Genomic DNA, 13,569 nt, shown 5'->3' with positions numbered 1-13,569 from the left:
AGTAGGCGCTCAATAAATGCTTGAGATGCTTTTGCTCCCTACCTACAGCGGTCACCCCATCCCCGAGAGGAAGTATCATAAGCCTAACTATAGAGCAAAGCACTTTACTTTTTGGGGGATTCAGCAGTTTTCATGCGATAAGCGTTTTTGCATACAACGTACCACTAGCAGGGGCTTTAAATAGCGCTGATGGCATCTATCTGATTTGACAAGTTCAACTTGCTCACAACAGAATCACGTGGCGTCACTATTATTACACTGGACTTCGCATTGGCGCAGCACTTTCTATTTTCAAATAATATATGATTAGGCTTCTCTCCCTGAGAAGCTTTTTAAAAAATGATGATAGGGCCGGCCCCATGGCTTAGCGGTTAAGTGCGCGCGCTCCACTACTGGTGGCCCGGGTTCGGATCCTGGGCGTGCACCGACGCACCGCTTCTCCGGCCATGCTGAGCCCGCGTCCCACATACAGCAACTAGAAGGATGTGCAGCTATGACAGACAACTATCTACTGGGCTTTGGGGGGAAAAAATAAAAAAATAAAAATAAAAATAAAAAGGACGATAAAAGTAGGTGCGGCGAGGCCTCAAACCAAGCCCGTCTGTGACCCGGGAAATGCCCAAGTAGAAAAGAAAAAGGCGGGATGGCTGGGGAGACAGCACAGCTGCCTCCAGCAGACGGAACCCGGAGCCATGGGGTTGTCACCCCCTGGCTGTCACCCTATGGCGGGGGGCTGACATGTCAAGAGGCAGGGCCAGGGCACGCAGCGCTTCTAGTAGTCCACGAACATGTTTTAGTTTCTCTAAAAATCAGGAAATAAACCTTGTAGATCAAAGAAAACATTTTAACATGTAATGTTAATATATTCATCTTTATACCAAGCAGCCATAAAATATAATTTTGCTACAGGTTAAATTGTGTCTCCCCCAAATTCATATGTTGCAGTCCTAACCCCCACTACCTGAGAATGTGACTTACTTGAAAATAGGGTGATTTCAGATGTAATTAGTGAAGCTAAGATGAGGTCATACTAGAGTGAGGTGGACCCCAACTCCAACATGCCTGGCGTCCTTACAAAACGAGGACATCTGGACACAGAGGCGCACACAGAGAGAACGCCGTGTGAGGTCGCAGTGATGCTGCCAAAGCCAAGGACCTGCCAGAGGCCGGGAGAGGGACTGGACCAGACCCTTCCCAAGCGCCTGCAGAGGGAGCACAGCCCTGCTCACACCTTGATCTCGGGCTCCCACTCTCTAGAAATGTGAGACCATACATTTCTGTTGTCTAAGCTACTCAGTTTGTGGTACTTCGTTACAACAGCCCTAGGAGATCAGTGCAAGTTTTAATAATTTTTCTGAAAGAAGGCCCCTGAAGTCATGATGCAGCCCAGGGAGGCCGGGCTTATCCTAGACGGCTAGGAAGACATGAGGAAAGTGTCCCGCAAATGATCGGGATAATACAACAGGCAAGACGCATTGAGCACTCACTTGCCAAGCTCTTCGTGTATACTGTCTCATCTAATTCTCATGACAACATCACGATTCCTTTTAACGGCCCCATTGTACAGATGAGGAAACTGAGGCACAGCAAGGTTGAGTAACTTGCTCAAGGTCACACAGCTATTAAGTGGGAAAATCAGGTTCCAACCAGGCAGCCTGGTTCCTGCTGAAACTGGCTGCCGTGCTGCAGAGGGGCAGATGGGGGAAGATGTTCCTGGGGGAGGCTGAGCCACAGGCACTCTGGGGGACAGGGAGCCGGGCCTTCCAGACACATGCCTGGGCACACATGCAGAGTTTACAAGGTGGTACAGGGCCCCAGTCCTTTGTCCTCGGTAAGGAGGCAGCCTGGTCAGTGCCGTTTCTGCTGGGATAACAGCCAACACCCCCTGCAGGTGGCAAAGCCTGAAAGAGTTCTGGCGAAGGAGTGTCCCTGGCAACATCCACCCTAACCCTGTTGGGCCTGTTACCAGGGTACAAACCTGGAATTCTGTATGCCTGGGCAGGGGGACAGGGAACAGTGCCCTCAGCCTCACTCCCACTGCCCAATGCACCTCCAGTCTTCCTCCAACAGCGCAAATGACTGAGAGCCCTTTAATCCTCCCACTTGTAGTATATTTTCATTCCTTTCCTTTTTTATCTCTGGTGCGTGCATTTTAAAGCAGAAAGTAGATAACCCAGATGAGCCTGAACCGGCGGGCTTCTGGCAGGGTGGCATGAGTGTGAGCAGTGAAGGCCCAGGGCCGCTTCAGGGAGAGGCGGGGAGAGAAAAGGAAGGCTGGAGATCCCAGAAGAGATGCCCCGGGAGGAGGTCCCACTGACCGTGAGCCTTCCATTCATATTTACTGTGTGCCTGCTCTGCTTTGGGCGTGGAGGACACACAGGAGGATCTGACGCAGGCCCAGTCTCAAGGTCGCCCTGAGTGGTATTAGAGAGAAGGGACAGGGTGAGGACAGCTTGGGGGGTGTCTGTTTGGGGCGACCCTCAGGCGCATCACAGCATGTCACTGCGCCCTCTAACGGCAGGGAGGGGGCAACATGTGGCCGCCCAAGAACCCTCACCCTGCACATTCCAAAGAAAGGTCTGTCCCTTCACCTACTCACGGAGGTCACCTCTGAGCCCTTGGAAGGTCCCGCCTGATAAGAGTGTCTTTGTTTACCTGGGGGTCTTGGGCCAGCCAGATAGGCTATGCTAACGACGTGATTTAGGGTGGGGGCCTTGGGCCACACAGCATCAGCTGGACCTCTTGAGGGGCTGCAGACCAAGGTCAGCCATGTGGGTGGTCAGTCATGTCTACGTGACTGAGATCCAATAAAATCTCTAGATGCCAAAACTCAGGTGAGCGTCCCTGTGGTGGTGCATCATTCTGGGAGAACTGAGCACTGTCCACACAACTCTACCAGGAGAGATGCCCGGAAGCTCACGCCTGGTCTTGCCTGGACCCTGCCCCATGCGCCTCTCCCCGTTGCTGATCTCCGTTCCCTGTAATAAACCGTTAACTGTGAGAACAACAGCTTTGCTGAGTTCGGTTCCTTCTAGTGAAGCATTGAACCCAATCAATGGTGGTCTTGGGACCCCCGAACCCACTGTGTCAGTGTCCGTGTCTGGAGCCCCATCAGGATCACCCTGGGGTCGCCCTCTCCTCGCCACACAGAGTCTGCCATTTCCCTTCTTGCCCGGCACTCAGGGCGATGTGGGGGTGCAGAGAACGCTGGCCCAGGCCCAGCACATAGAGCTTTGTTCTGCCTTCAGCAGAGGCGGGGTCCAGAGCCCCAGAGGCTCCTGCACATCAATGCCCAGCAGTCCCAGTGGCCCAGAGTATACAGACTCCTGACTTACTGACATATGGAAAAACGACTGTTGAGCAACAGATGTTGGGAATTCAGCTCGTTGGCACATATCAGGGAGAGCATAGGGGCCTGCAGTGTGCCTGGGAGAGGGTGGCTGAGGGGGAGGGTGCCCTGGCGCTTCTGCTGTGCCAGGAACAAGGAGGCGCAGAGCCACTCACAGCCCAAGTGGGACTCTCCCCCCAAGCTACTCCTATCCAGGTACACGAGGCCCACCTTGCTCTGCCCCCAGGCCCTCTGCTCCATTTGCCAAGGGGCAGGACAAGGTCAGAACTCTCCGCACATCTGGAATGTGGCTGCACACTCCAGATCTTCTTGGGTTCCAGACTTCTCTGCAACACCACGAAAGGCTTCCCACCTCCTGGCCCTGATCCCACACCCGCCACACTGAGCTGGCTTCTTTCTTGTTCGGTGGGGTGGGGGAACGCACACAGTCACATCTCGTCAACCCACTCCAAGAATCCCCCTGCCCTCCTCAGGGACTGCGAGAGCCATGAAGGGCTTAAAGGGGAGCAACACTGTGTAAGACACACTGTGAGCTTAGGAGCCAACCAGGCTGCTAGGCCGACCCTGCGCTGCATGTCCCAGCCAGGGGGCATTGATCTGAGCCCTCTGAGCTCCAGCTCCCTCATTTGTCAAAGGAGGTGTGATGGTTAATTTTATGTGTCAACTTGATGGGGCTAAGAGATGCCCAGGTAGCTGGTAGAACATCATTTCTGGGGTGCCTGTGAGGGTGTTTCCAGAAGAGATTAGTATTTGATTGGCGGACTGAGGAAGATCCCTTCCATCAATGCGAGTGGGCATCAGCCAGTTGTTGAGGCCCTAATAACATAAAGATGGAGGAGGGGCTGATTCACTCTGCCTGAGCTGGGAAGTCCATCTCCTCCTGCCCTTGGCCATAGGTGCTGCTGCTTCTCAGGCCTTGGGACTCACACTGAAGGACACTGCCCGCTTCCCTGGGCCTCCAGCTTGCACACAGCAGGTCATGGGACTTCTCTGGAGGCCCCTGACTAATATAATACAGGAGGCAACTCTCCTAGGGCTGCTTTGAGGAATAAATGATATGACGCACTTAACCTTGCCTGGAGTGCTCAATACTTAGTTTCAATGATTACTTCTATGGTCGTCGTTATTATTACTACTTGTGGTGGGCACTCCAAGTTAGGTCCCACCCCTTTCGGATAGGATGAAGCCCCCATTAGATGTGCCCCACAACAGAATGGACCACATTGAAAATGACGAGTCTCCCAACACCGAGATTGCTTAAGCAGATGTGTAAGTGGATCTGAGAGGTGAGGACAGGGTTCCGGCCCCTGCTGGGAGGCTGACCTGGAGACGTGCCTGGCACTGTTCCCTCCAGGCTGGGACTGTGTAAGGGCCTGTGCTCTTGGCGGAGGCAAATCTGGCCCCAGCCTTTGCACTTAATGCTGCAGCAGGAGGTCACTCCTGAGCCAGGCCAGGAGGCCCCCTACGGGCACCGCCAGGCAGAGCGGAGTGAGGCTTTCTGGCCCCAGCCTGTAAGCTGTGGGGCCGGGCAGGGGCAGAAAAGATGGGGACATTCTGTATTATCAGGAAGCTCTTGGGGCCAGCAGGGCTGATACATGAGCTGAAGGGTCCCACCATCCCTCCCAGCTGGGCGGAGACCCCACGCAGAATCATGGGACTTTTTCACACCCCACTCCCCACAAATGTGGCAGTCAGGTGGTTGCCCAGGCTCTCAGCACCACAGGCTGTGCAGACAACGCAGGCCAGGCCCGTTACCCTCCAGCCCTATGACCTGGGGTGGTCCTTTTCCCGTCTGAGCCCAGTTCCCTCCTCTGTGAGTGACAGACCTGGATAGGATCTTCCTCACTCGGCCGCTGGTCAAGATCAAAGTTCAAGAGAACCCAACAGCGCGTGGCGGTTATTATTATCTATGGTCATCATTAATTATTATTACTGCTACTTCAGCCAGCTCTGCAACAAAGTCCATTGGAATCCAGAACACACCCCTCGGGGCCGAGGGCCACCACAGGCGTGACACTGGCTGGAAGAGGCCCCTGACCTCTCTCTCCTGTAAAGGTGCCCATGGTGGCCCAAGCCAGTCTCTGAAACATGAGGGTCTGCAAACAGCCCCAGGCAGGGGCAGGAAGGGGTCAAGCAATTCCCCAGGATCTGTGGGCTAACAGGTGCCATCCTGGGAGCTCTGACCTGCCCTGCGTGGTGGAGCCATCCCTCAGTGTGCCCAAACCCGTCATGTTGCCCTCCTGAGAACCTCCCCCGGCTCAAGAGTCAGCACTCTGAGAGCCCAGAGGGGACCTCAGAGACCTGCCGCCCCGCACCTTACTTTACGCCCCCCGCGGAGGGGAAACTAGCCCAGAGAAGGTAAAACAACTTCCCAGGGGTGGGGCTGGGGTCAGGGCAGAGACTCAGATGCTGGCCCCCTGTGCTCCCTCCCACCGTATTTGTAAAACAGCTAAATGAGCTCAGAGTGTGAGACTTGGGCCTGTGTATTTTTTCAGAAACCCGCTAAGCACCAGGCATTCCACCAAAATGATCATTTCTTACTCAGAAAGTACAAGAAGCCAAGCCAGGCCTCTGGTCACCTGTCCACCCCACTCCCCACCCCAGGGGGCCACCCAGGTGATATTCTAAGTATCCATGGTATTCTAAGTCCTTGCATGCCTGCTCGAGTTCACGCCCACAGACTGACCACCAGCCCCTCTTGCTCGGGCACAAGTGGCCTCCTGGAGCCGCTGGCCCCCAGGCTGACCCTGGTGCAGCCAGCTCTGGGCCCCCTGAAAAGGCAGCCGACATCACAGGCCACCCGCCAGCCACAGGATGCTTGGCTCACTCCACCACCCAGGGCCAGGACCATGGGCCAGAGCCAAGCCGGGAGCTCTGCCCCCCCCCCCCCCCCCCGGCCACCAGCGGCCACTTCCCCTCAGGACACCGCTCCAGTCATCAGCTCCCCTCAGGCCAGGCCCCCAGGGGCCTGCTGAGGCTGAGCCCCTCCTCCCAGCCCCATGAGGTAATCACCGATTCCGTCCTCACTGCCCTGGCCTGTGACCGAGCGCTCCAGCACGCCTCAGGAAGGAGGTCTAATTTCTCATTCCTCTCGTGATTTATGAGGGTTGCATTCAATTAGCGGGATATCGATTTCCGAGCAGCTGGCCAGCGTGCTTCCTGGGAGTTGTTATTTTATTATGAAACTGATCACTTTCCTTTTAAAACACAGGTGCCTGCAGACACAGTACCGAGAGACACAAACACGCACAGCCAGAAACTCGAGCGTCAAGGACGGGGAGACGTGATCCCTCTGTGTCTGTCTGTCTGTCTGTCTCTGTCTCCTCACACACACCACACGGGACACAGGAAACCCCCGCCCTGGGGTCCAGCCTTCCCTGCATTTTTACTGCTCTCCTCTTTAGTTTCAGCCCCTCTTCACCCCCATCCAGAGTCCCTGATGCTGTGGGGGCTCCAAACAGATGACCAAGGATCTGACAGCTCCTCCCCAAGCAAAAGCAGAGAGGACTCCTCTCTTCTGCACCAAGAAATATATATACATACATACAGCCATGCCCCACATGACGACGTTCTACGACAGACAGCACACACGACAGTGGTCCCACAAGGTTAGTACCATACAGCCTAGTTGTGTAGGAGACTGTACCATCTAGGTTTGTGTAAGTACACTCTGTGATGTTCGCACAATGACAAAATCGCCTAATGACGCATTTCTCATAACGTGTCCCCATCGTTAAGTGATGCATGACTGTACATACATACACACATACATACACACATAGATATTTATATTAGATAGATAGGTAGATGATAATCTTCCCTTTAGTGCCAGGAACAGAGCGGGAGTTGGGCTGTGTGTGGTCTCATCACTTGGGGAAGGGATTGGTGCTCCATGAGTGGGGCAAAGCCAGGGTGTCGAAGCTGCCCCGGGGGGAAAAGGGTCCCCATCTCCACCCCCACCCCAGGCCTGCCTTCTCCTGAAGAGTTTTCTTTGATTATCTCATATGCAGCACAGTCTTCCTCTATTTTATATGTGGGACGCCACTGCGGTATGGCTTGATGAGCAGCACATAGGTCCGTGCCTGCGATCCAGACCCGTGAACCTCAAGCCACCGAAGAGGAGTGCGAGAACTTAACTGCTACACCATCAGGCCAGCCCCTCGTATGTATATTTTATAATTAAGACACATTGAGATCCTACTGTAGGTGCCTGTCTCTTGTCTCTTTTACTTATATCGTGTGACGAGTACATTGCTATTCATTAAATATTTTTTAACATATGATTTTCAGTGGTTACATTTTATTCCATCATGTATGGAATAATGTGTTCCATATAGAATAATCCATACCATATGGACCTTTTCCTATTGTCTTCTCAATAGTAGCACATAGATGTGTCTATTTGGCTGTACCCTTGATGATGAAAGTCTTATAATTAAAACATATTTGCCAGTTTGATAAGTTAAACTGTTTCTTAAAAGTGGAATTTTTATTATCAGTTGATGTTGAAATTTTTCCCACATTCTTCATCCAGTTAAATGTTCTTTTGTTCAAAATTCTACTTTGTTTGACGTAAATATTGCCATCCAAACTTTCTTTTCATTTGTGTTTTTAGATACATTTTGCCCTTCCTTTTATTTTAAATTTCTGAGTCATTGGGTTTAGGCCTGTCTTACAAACAGCAGGAATCTGTGCCTTTGTTAGAGATGTTTAACCCGTTCACGTTTATTGTCGTGTTTGATAGGTTTCTACCCCAGACGACTGACAGACCTTCTCACCCAGCTGCCAATCCCTCCCCCCGAGTCTGGTGTCTCTCCAGCCCTGGAGCCAGACGAACTCCCAGATCGTCCACCACGAGGCTGTCCTGTCAGGAGGGGGCAAATCCAGGAGCTGGGCCAGCACAGGGTCTGAGAGAAATGAGGCATGTCTTTTAAAATTGAGCCCAAAGTTGTCTTAACAGGTAAAGTGTCCCGGGCCCGCCCCCCACACTTCCTCACAGGCCCTCAGGGAAGCTAGTCTCCCAGCCACGTGTCCCGCCAACACAGACATGGCAGCAATGTCTAGAAGTGTTTTTGAGTTTTTAAATAAAGCTTTTTTTAAAAAAATTTTTTACAAACAAAAAACCTTCTCTCATTACCCACAGACAAGAATTTTGATGTATGTCCTTTCTGCCATCTTTTCTGCACTATTTTATCTTTATTGAATTTTACACTCTATGTAATCCCACTCTATTTATAATTACATAACTTGCTTTTTTCACATTTTCATTTACTATTAAAATCCCAGCATTTCCCCATCAACATACTTTTTAACGGCTGCATAAACCCCACCGAGCAGGGTTGATGTAATTTGTCTGTTTCCTCACTGGTGGGCATTTAAATTGTTGCTCAAAATTTGGACACTTTAAAGGCCACAATGACCAAGATGATCATAGAAATTAAGCCTCTTTTCTTAGACGGATTCCCAGAATGAAATGACCAGGTCCAAGGGTGTGACCCTGTTCGAAAGTCTCCACCCACGCAGCAGCCAGTGCCCCAGGGGCTGAGCCGGCTCAGGCTCCTGGAGGCAATGCAGCAACAACTCGAGATGCCCAAGTGGTCCAACCTTCTCAGTGTACAGAACAGACCGAGGCCCAACTCGTCCGGGGTGGAGTTGGCTGGAACTACACGCGGCTTCTATCTCCCCGTCACACCGTGCACCGTGGCACACTTACAAAGCCTGGGATTTACCTTTAACAGAGACCCAAGGGCACCCAAACTACCCTTCTTTCCTTCCTTGCTCTCTCTCTTCCTTTCTTCCTTCAACAAGTACTTACTGAACACAAGAATGTACAAATTGCTGTTCTTGGGGCTGGGGTAGAGAAGTGCTGCCCTCACACAGCGGCCATTCCAGCCTGGGAGACAGACAATGAACAAGCAAATAAGGAAAACGCACAGGGTGTGAGAAGGTGATAAGGGAAGCAGGACGGGGAGTCCCAGAGAGTGGGGTACAGTTTGAAATAGGTCGTCAGGGAGGGCCTCATTAGTGACACATTTGAGCAAACACTGAAAGAAAGGGAGAGAGAAAACCACGAGAGGGAGAAAACTGGCTCTTTCACGCAGCCAGATCTGGGAAAGAGCATTCCAGGCAGGGCACAGCCAGTGCAAAGGCCCTGTGGCCAGAGGGAGACCACTGTGCTCCAGGAACAGCAAGGAGGCAGGTGGGCTGAATAGAGGGAGCAAGTGGGAAGACAGCAGGGAACAGCCAGAGAGACAAGGGGCCGGGCATGTCAGGGCCACAGGCCACTGGAAGGACTCCGGCTCTTAGCTGAGTGAGACAGGGAGTGGTGGAGAGCAGAGGAGGGACCTGATCTAATTGATATTTTAAAACCACCCCTCTGGCTGCCGAGTTGGGAACAGACAGGAGGGGGTGAGGTGGCAGTAGGGCAGGCGAGAAGAGGTGGATTCTGGGTGCGTTCTGAAGGTGGAGAGAATTTGCTGATGGACTGAACGTGGGTGAGAGAGGGAAGGGTCAAGTTCGACTCCAAGGTTGGGGGTCCAAGCAATGGAAATGATGCTGCTGACGTGGGCTGAGGGGAGGGCTAGTGCGTCCAGGAGATGCTGAATTTGAGTCATTCCCAGGACACAAAGGCAGGCGGGCAGGGGGACACTCGAGACTGGAGTCCAGGACTACGGCCCAGCAGGAGACACAAATTGGGGAATCTAGAGTGTGCTGGCTGTTTTTAGAGCTGTCAAGTTCGGGGCTCACTCCCACCACTCCCCGTCACTCACCAGGTCCTCAGCCACAGAGCGTGGCCGGGCTGCCCCTCCTCCCCATCACCCTCTCTCGGCCTCAGCACGTGTCTGGGTCTTCCAGGCGGTTTTGCTCATTCCCTGTCTGGACCGCCTGGCTGTGTCTCCTTTGTCAAAATGTCCCCTCCTTCCAGGCTCACCCCCAAAGGCCCCCCTCATCCCTGGGGACTTGGTCAGGTCTCCCCCGCTCTGCACCCTCACAGAGCAGGGAAAGGAGATAACTGTCCCCCTCGGTGCCGGGCGCAGGGCCAGGTGGTCCTCCCTTCCGTCAGTGTTGTCTCTAACTGACGAATGAGGAAAGCGAGGCTCAGACGTGACCTGAGTCAGTCAGCAGCCAGGGTTCAGACCCCAGGGCTCGCTCCCTGGGAGTCTCTGCGCCCAGGCCAGGCCAGGACGGGTGTGCAGTGGCTCGTAACACAGACCTGTTCTGCTTCTCCAGCTGTGCACAGGGACGGGCGCTGCCTCCCTCCCCCCGAGGGTCAGATGGTCACGCTTTGAGGACAGAGCTCCAACCTCTGGCTCCGATGTCCTCTCCACCTACCCCCCAAACTCCAGCCCAGACTCTGCACACAGGAGAGGGTCAACAAACATGGACTGATTGAATGCAGATTGCCTCATCCTTCCATCATCTTCGCTACTGCAGAGAAGCCTTGTGGAAAATTCAAAGATCATTACCATTTGGCTTTAGGATACATAATACGGTGCCATTAGCCGCAAATCAGCAAATAATTGCTAATTATGTTTTCCTAGGCTAAAAAACCAAATTTGCTTTCCTTGAGGACACACCAGCCGTGGGTGGGAGGTGACAGCCCAGAAGCTTCTAGAATGGCAGGAGGAAGACAGTGGGGTGGTTTTTTTTCTTCAAAGTGAGGAATCCAAGTGCAGGTAACTGCGAGTTTGCTGGAAACACAGCCGCACGCGCTTCTAGCTGCAGGCCAGTCAGGCGGAGGGGGTTGAGGGTAAGGAGGGGGCCGGCGTGTTTGTGCACAGGGGAGGTGTGAGAAGCAGCCTCCTGCGTGCCCTGGACACACCCATCGTTTCTCTCCCTGAAACCAGAAGCAACAGTGTCTCTGAAATTTATGGCTCTGCCTGTGGGGTTTGATGGGCTCTGCTGGTCATGATGGATTGTTGCTATTTCCCGGGATGGAGCTGGGAGGCGGCGGGCGCGTGCTCCCCCCGAGGAGAGGAAGGGCAGGGCAGGGGAGGGAGGGACAGGCCAGGACTGGAAGAAACCAGAGAGACATCGAATATGCTGGTAGTAGCACCCTCAGCCCAAAAGACCAGCCCGGAGCGCGGGCGCACGTGACCCTCGGCTCTGCTGTCCACAGCAGGACGCTCAGCGGAGAGCCAGCTGGCTCCTCTGCCCTCACCCTGGGGAGCAGACCTGTGGACAGAGGCTGGGCCCGCAGCCCAGACAGGCAGGAGCACAGCAGGAGGCAGACAGGAAAGGGGAAAGTATGAGAGAGGGCGAGGGGCTAGACCAGAGGAGACACAAGCAGCATCAGGGAAGACCGACCTGTGCACATGGAGGAGAAAATGGGCTCAGGAGGAAGAACTCCAGGGGAGCCCAACACCTCTGCCTCCACCTCCCCGTCTCTGCTACTGGCTCCTCTGCTTCCCCTCTTGTACCCCACTAATCCATTCTTCATCAGTCAGAGCAATCTTTCAAAAAAAGAAGTCAGATCCTATCACCCCCTCATTGAAAGCCCTCCAGTTACTTTCCACAGCTTAGAATAATGTCCCAACGCTACTTACCACAGCTGACAAAGCCCTCTGTCACTTGCCCTGTTGACCTCTCCTGCTCCTCGCCACACTCCACCATGTTGGCCTTCACATTGGTTCCTTTCCCCCAACATACCAAGCTTGTTCCTACCCCAGGGCCTTTGCACCCGCTGCTCTCTTTACCTCAAACTCCCTACTCCCAACTCCTCACATGGCTGGCTCTTTCCCATCATTCAGAATAGAGCTTAAATATCACCAGCTCGGAAGGGCTTCCTGAACCACCGTTTCCTAGTCACCCATCCCAGTCCTTCAGAGTGTGGAGCAGTAGCTGACATTTATTTCTTTTTCTTCATTACTGCTCGTCTCCCCACGGGAATGAGGACAAGGCTCATTACTGTGTCCCCAGCACCTGTAGCCCTGCCTGGCACCTAGTAAGTCCAATACGCATCTCAGGAGCAGATCTCTTTAGTTTATTCTGTCAGCACCGGGCACCCAGCACATGGCCACGCAGCCCACCCGGGAGGCCCGACTTCCTGCCCATGAAGAGCTCCACGAGGAGCCAAGCACGGTGGAGGGCCCTTCACAGCCACTACGGCATTGAATCCCAGGCTTCAGCACTGTTATTCCAGCACCTACATTTTCCAAACCAAAAAAACCCCAGCAAAGGTCTAACAAAGGAATTTTTTTCTGAGTTGTGAATTAATTGATACGAAAGGTCTTGCAAAGAGAAAAAACTAACCTACGTGTAGCCACATGTTCAACAATCAGCCATCAAGAGCACAGAGGTTAGAAAGGTGGGCTCTGCAGCCAGCTGGCCTGGGCCCAGAGCCAGGCCCAGCCCCTTAGCAGCTGTGCAACTTTGAGCGAGTTCCTGAACTTCTCTGTGCTTTGGTTTCCTCCTCTATGCATCGGAGATTAAAGGCTGTGGGGTTGGGCTGACGAGATCATGGAGGTAACGCAACAAGGACGATGCCAGGCACTTGGTGAGCTTTCAGTAAATGTCACCGATTATGAGGACGGTGATGCCGACATTGGCTGACCCGACTGGGCATCCAGGACATTCAATCAGCGAGGTCAGCTTGAGGTGGCCCCACGGCCGGCCGCCCAGGACAGGCAGCCTACAGGGCAAAGGATCCCATCCCAGTCCAAAGGGACGGGCCGTGTTTCAGGCCCTACTTAGCAGGGGTCCCTCAAACACCACCCTCCTCAGGCCGGCCAGGGCCCCGCAACAGTGACGAGGACTCGATACCGTCACTTTCTCTGATTTTGCCCAACTCCAAACCACAGAAATGCATGAAATTTTAGCTTGCACATCACACACAGTGGCTGAGGTATAGCTTTTCTGAAAATTGTCTAAAAGTGTGGATTCCAAACATATTTTTTAGCAGTAGAACACTTTTAGCAAATTACATTGGCCGAGGTATAGCTTTTCCCAAATTGGGCAAAAGTGTGGGTTTCAAACTACCTTTTTAGCAGTTAGAACACACTGAGCAAACCCATCGCATATAGAAGCCCGAGATCTGAAGGGCCAGGTGGAGCCCGCCTCCCTGGCGTGGGTGGGTCCAAGCCCCCACCCTCCACATCCGCGCCTGGGGACCAGGGCTCAGTCGGGACGGCCCTGACACTCCCTTGTTCTCCGGGGTTCCGGAGACCACTCTCACACCCAAGACACACGATTTGGTTGCACACCAACAAACCACGGGCTCC

General features: G+C 53.4%; 1 protein-coding gene across 1 annotated transcript in view; it reads right to left on the bottom strand.

Moving 5' to 3' along the window:
• The window catches only part of MGAT5B (alpha-1,6-mannosylglycoprotein 6-beta-N-acetylglucosaminyltransferase B), a 77,550-nt gene that overhangs the window by 49,266 nt on the left and 14,715 nt on the right, over nucleotides 1-13,569 (bottom strand). The gene's annotated exons all lie outside the window — the stretch shown is intronic.

Source organism: Diceros bicornis, chromosome 18, assembly GCF_020826845.1.
Source record: "Diceros bicornis minor isolate mBicDic1 chromosome 18, mDicBic1.mat.cur, whole genome shotgun sequence".
Taxonomy (NCBI): domain Eukaryota; kingdom Metazoa; phylum Chordata; class Mammalia; order Perissodactyla; family Rhinocerotidae; genus Diceros; species Diceros bicornis.
Note: the sequence above shows the minus strand (reverse complement) of the source record. Positions and strands in the feature narration are given on the sequence as shown.